Source organism: Crocodylus porosus, unplaced genomic scaffold (genome assembly GCF_001723895.1).
Source record: "Crocodylus porosus isolate Cpor-Errol unplaced genomic scaffold, CroPor_comp1, whole genome shotgun sequence".
NCBI classification, from domain to species: domain Eukaryota; kingdom Metazoa; phylum Chordata; order Crocodylia; family Crocodylidae; genus Crocodylus; species Crocodylus porosus.
Genome location: NW_017728909.1, coordinates 58,771,688 through 58,777,400, shown reverse-complemented (window position 1 = coordinate 58,777,400; position 5,713 = coordinate 58,771,688). Strand labels below are relative to the sequence as shown.

The window sequence follows — 5,713 nt, the reverse complement described above, 5'->3', positions numbered from 1 at the left end:
CCGGATCGCTGCGCACACATTTGTACCGGGGTACAGGTCCCAGAGGAGGGTAGGGGTGACACTAGTGGCTCCTGCTTGCTGCTCGCCCGCCGGCTCCTGCGCCCTGCATGTCCTCGATTCTCCACTAGAGGTCACTGGCCCATCGCGGTCCCGCTGCACCTAGTTCCACCTCCATTTCCTCTTACTCAAATTAGCACTGCGTTAATTAACACTGTAGTCCATCAACGGGCGTTTCTCTGTACAGTACACGAGCAGGGCTTATATAGACAAACCAACCCAAATACAAACAACACCCACCAAAACCCTTCACCATGTCCAAAATGGGAGGCGCGCATCTGAGTTACCCAGGGGCAAGGTACAGTGCCATCACTCTTTAACTTTTTCTCGCGTATTTGCTTGCTAAGTTGCTGTTGCCATCACGTCTCCCTGTGCAGGTTCAGGGGCGCTTGCACGCCCTTCCTCTGGCTCTCTGCGGGTCACAAGCCAGCACACAGATGTCCGGGGCTAGGGATTGTGGGCTACAGCTTTCCTAGCCACAGCTGAGAAGGTACGACTAGGTGTGAAACAGAAGCCAACCTAAATGAGGGGCATGGATTTGAGCCTGGAAGGATGCAGGTTGCCTCGGGATGTGACGGGGAAAGACATGTTACAAACGGGGCGGCCAAGCTCAGATTTCTAATCCCTCCTGTAATTACAGGAGATCATTTAAGGGGTAAGGGGGGGGGACACACAGCGATGTCCAGAACTGCATTTGTGTTAGTGATGTTCTCGCCCTGGTCCCGAGTCCCCGAGGTCTGTCTGTCGGCGGAGACGTGCCTGCCTCTCTGCCCAAGTCCAAAAAGCCTTTTTTTTCTGGGCGATCCGAGGGCAGAGCAGCTGGACCCTCCGGGCTGTGAAGGGGGGAGCAGGAAGTCATGGTCTGGGATAAAAGTTGCAGAGGTCCATCCGGCTTCCTCCATCCAGACCCCTTCGCTGCGGCAGTGCCTGAGCCTGAGCCTGATGACCTTGGCAGGAACGATCACCAGGTCCGCAAGAAGCAGGCAATATTCAAGTGGCCCAAATTCCCAGCTTAGCCTCGGAGGGAAAAGTTTGGGCTATTGCGCTTTTCCTTCAAAGGGTGTGTACTAATCCCCTTAGACGGACATGGCCATGACCTTGAAATGCTCCTCTTTTTACTGCTTGGTTTGTTTATTTTAAACCATGTAGGTGTTTTAAAGAGGCCTGTGTCCCTGGCATGGAGAGGATCTATTTAATGTCCCTGATGCATTGACCGTTTTGCCAAACCTATTCCCCCAAACGCGAGCTCTTCTCCCCTTCTCGAGGCAGCTCTCCCCTCAGGAGGCAGGTACACCTCTGCCTCTCCCTGCACGGCAGGATTTGGGGATAAAAGTCATGATCACCTGCATCTGGTGACTTTTGCCCCACACTCGTCTGAAAGGAGGTTTATAATGGAGTTAGTAAAGGGTGAGGGTCCCTGGCTCAGTGGGTAACTATTTCGCTCTGTCCCGCCCGGGGCAGAGAGGTCAAGCACGGTTCTCCGGGCCCTGGGCACCTGCTAAACGAAGCAGAGGTCCTCAGAACCAGAAAGCAGCAGAACAGAGTCAAGAAGGCTCATTTCTCCTCGTCACTATGATAATTTGGGGATAAAGTTTCCCCTAGCTCTGCCGAACCACCGGCTAGCTGTGTAGTCACAGCCAGCTCTGTACACACCGTTACAATGCCACCTACAGCAGGGGTGTGTGCGCGTATACACACCTATGTGCTGCCTCCGCACTGGTTTCACTGATTTAATCCTCTTGTCTGAAGATCTGTCCTGCAGATCCAGGCATTCAGATCAGACCCAGGTACGTGGCGGCTTTGTATTCTGTTGCCCAGGTCTCTGCTCCGAATGGCATCGTGTCATGCATTTGGCAGGCTCTTATCAAGGGGAATTAAGGAGGAGATTCCCTCTCCCTACTTAAGGGATTTTACCTGATTTCCAGCAGATAGTTTTTGCTGGCACAGGAGAGGGTGCAGTGTTGCTTGGGGAGGTCTGTCCCAAGAGGAGGGGAGGCGAGCAGGTCCTCTTTCCCCACTGCAGAAGCAGAGCATCTCAAAAGAAGCCTCAAGGAGGAAGCCGGCTGCCCTGGCAGGGCATATGCCCAGAGCCCTGGCTCATTCCAGCCTGGCATTATTACACACATTACTGAGAGCTGAGCTGAAATATTTTCTGTACAAAATATCCATTTGAATGTGGGCTCGTCCCCCCCCCCCAAGCTACTTTGCAGGCGCTGCCCGACCTCAATGTTAAGTTCAAGGACTCCTGAAGGCGGCTGAGCATCTTTTAAGACTCCACCTTCTTGTTTTCTGCCATTTCAGATCATTTCGGTGGACGCTCATTTTGGAAAATAATAAAAGTGAACTATAGAGGCAAACAGTGGGAAAATTACGCTTGTCATTACTGTTTGGGGGAAGGGGTCCTCGTTTTTTAAATATGGCTGGGAAATAACACCTCCAAAAAATCGCAATGGGGTCAGTTCATTTATCTGTTCCCTTTCATCTAGCAATCAGCACTGTCTCGAATATGGGGTCCTAATGAGGAAACTCAGAAAATCGTTTAATTCTTTAAGGCTTTTGGATTGGCGTGATGACTTGGTGGCTTTTCTGTTTTGTAGGAACAAATGGTTTTTTACACCTGCACAACTACCTTGTATTTATTCTTTATTTCCTTCTCATTTATAGAGAAATCCTTAAGATGTCAGGCAGCCCTTTGGGATGTTGACATTCCGAGTGATTATTGCGCCCAGTGAATGCCCCGATTAGCAGGTATGCCTCCAAGACACCAAACTTTTCGGGGGGAAGGGAAGCCAATTACAATATAACGGAGTTTCTGCTACCGTTTGAGTCGGGAGGAATTTGTTTTGGACTTCAATTGGACCAGCATCTGACCCTATATGTGCAGGTTTTAAAAAGGCAAAGACGTACAAAGAAGTGTTTAGAAGTGCAGGTTTATTGCTTAGTGTACATTGTTTTGCAATGGCATCACGCTCAAACCTTTTAATTTTTTTTCCTCCTCAGGTACCCCACAAATGTATGTCCTAATTTTAGATATTTTACAGTTAAGGGACTCAGTCCTTCCTCGGGCAAAACAATTAAAGATCTTAGGAAGTTTTGCAGGGGTGAGGCTCGCAGGACTGTGTTGTGGTTTCAATTGCATTAATCATTGCAGATGAAAGGAATCTGTATTATTTTTCTTATCGGTTTTTGTTGACACGATTTAATCTTATCGAGAACAGGTCAATGTGGTATCACTTAAAAAAAGAAAAGAAAAAGAAAAAAGGAAACCTGAAATTTCTCCTAGATCTCAGCAGGGAGTTCTGCTCAAAAATCGATGATGTAATAAGACCAGTAGTTGTTAGGCAATACGACTTTTGTTCTGGTGTCATCATTGAGACTGTTGTCCACAAGTTGTAACACGGATTGCAACTGGAAACCTGCTATTAGCAGAGAAGCCTTTCCGTAGACAAAGTAATCATAGATAAGAGGAAATAATTTAAAAACCACCATTAAAAAAATAAGGCAGAATGTTAAAGCCGGTTGGAGGGTCTCCATCCAAATAGCTTCCGAGGGAACTCATAGTAAGCCATATGGGAAATGTTGATAAGATTAATTATATTTACTGCAATTATGAATAATATTATTACTGAGCAGAAAAAAATAATCAAGCAAAGTATTTTAAAAGAAGGTTAAATGTGGCATTTTGTTTTCTAAAAACCGTTTGTAAATACTATTAATTGGCGAATGCAGGTCAATTTTACATTGTCCACTTGTAATCATTAATTGGCTTTAGAAGCCTATTTTAAATCACCTGCCATTAGCCACTCTGACCAGAATCAAAGCAAATGGGCCCAATCCTGCTTTCATTCAATCAATTCCTACTGCTTTCCATTTGATTATTATTCCCTAATTAATAGCCCACATTTTTACCTCTTAGAGGTCATTTCTAACATAGTTGCATCTGATTTGCCCGGGAACAGTTTAGTGTAGTGTAGAAGTAGTCTGTTGTCATTACCGCATATATAGCTGCTGCTTTTGAGAAGGATAAACTTGAATGTGAACTCCTCTAGGGAGAAGTATACATCATGCACTTGATGGTCCAGAGTATAAAGTCAGATAATGTAAGCACTGGGCATTTTTTTTTATGGACGCTGTAAAGAAAAACTCCAAGGCCAATTTCCTAAATTGGAATGATAAACTGTTGAAATTAAGCGTTTTTTAGATCATAGTGTATTATAAAACAATATGCAGACAATTGTTTTCCAGAAGTTTTTCATGCATTATCATTTCCGTGTGTGCTTATGTGCGCTTGCTGTTATGTTAACATGAGCTAAACTCTACAACTTACTTTAAACAAAGTTCAGATTTTTTTAGTAGAAAGACAGTAAGTTAAATTATGAGGGAAACGCTTAGATGATGAAAGAGATATAACGTAATGAATTTTAATCTGATATAATTTAAATATTAAAAAACGACGTAGTGATACGTAGCTCCCTCTACTCGTGCTATTCTGCACTTCTCACCAAAACAAAACAATGATTTATTGTTTGGGTTAACACACTTATCTGGAGGGTAAATACTATAGTTTTATAATCATTAATTTGGTCTTCCACCCTCACCAAGAAAATATTTTTATTTCATTGCAGCCACTCCCCTTTTAATATACAGCTGATCCGTTTTTGCTTCGATATCCCTAGTACCAGAGCTGGGTAATTTGACTTGGCTATTATGAAATAGTGTACGTCAGGTAAATACATCCGAAACCCATGGCGCCAAATTGGTTGTAATTAATCCTTGCCATTCCCCGCTCTGCACAGGCACATACCACTGCTGCACATCCTTATGGAAACCACGACCGTCCTGATATACGGCGCAGTGATTTGCCACAACGTATTAGGCCATCATTTTCGGTGCCAGAGAAGAAAAGGAAACGTAGCGTGATGTGCACATATATAAGGGATGAAACCGCTGCAAAAGTAGGCACTTGTCTGCCAAGCGGGTGTTTTCTTTTGGCCCAGTCTATAGCGAACAGGAGCACCAGTAGACGCTGGTGTCAGTGCATCTGCGGTAGAAATCCAGCAGTGCCACCCGGAAATCAGAAGTGCAATGAGTTGGTCTACAGGGCTGAAACTTTCCACTGCTCTCCCCCCCTTAACAAAGAGGGAGAGGGAGAGAGATGGGGGGAGGGAGCTGCATGTCCTAGAGCCTTCTGTATAATTAATCGCGAGGGCCTGCTTTTACTGTACGCAGCCGGCGACTGGCGGGGCCGGCGCGTTGGGAAGCAGTCGGCTCTTCCCCCCGCCGGCTTGTCTCCCGGAGCCCACCTTCCCCGAGCGACGGGGAAGTCTCGGATCCCTTTGGAAAGGTTGCCCAGATGTTGTCTGCCTCGCCCTACTGTTGAAATCCCCCCCAGCCCTGCCTGTCCCTTTCCACCGGCTTGCACCTTCTCCTGGTCCTGCTTGAACGCTAGATCACGAGAGAGAGCGGCCGGGGGGACGGCCGGCTGCCCCGTGCCCCTTTCCCTTCGCCCCCCGCCCAAGCCACGCACCTCCTTTGCTTGGAGACACGGATGAGAGGCGGGGGGGAGTCGGAGGGCGCCGTGCAGCGCTGGGCGCGGGGCTGCCTGCCCTCATTAGCCGGCGGCAGAGGCGCTGCGGCTGCGGCGGCGGCGGCGCCG

At 47.2% G+C, this 5,713-nt stretch overlaps 1 long non-coding RNA gene across 1 annotated transcript in view; it reads left to right on the top strand.

The window, feature by feature from the left end:
* Nucleotides 1–273: 273 nt before the first annotated feature.
* The window catches only part of LOC109308090, a 183,843-nt gene continuing 178,403 nt past the window's right edge, over nt 274–5,713 (top strand). The window contains exons 1-2 of the long non-coding RNA XR_002100458.1: nt 274–355; nt 2,722–2,805. This is a non-coding gene — a long non-coding RNA (uncharacterized LOC109308090). The remainder of the gene's footprint in view (nt 356–2,721; nt 2,806–5,713) is intronic.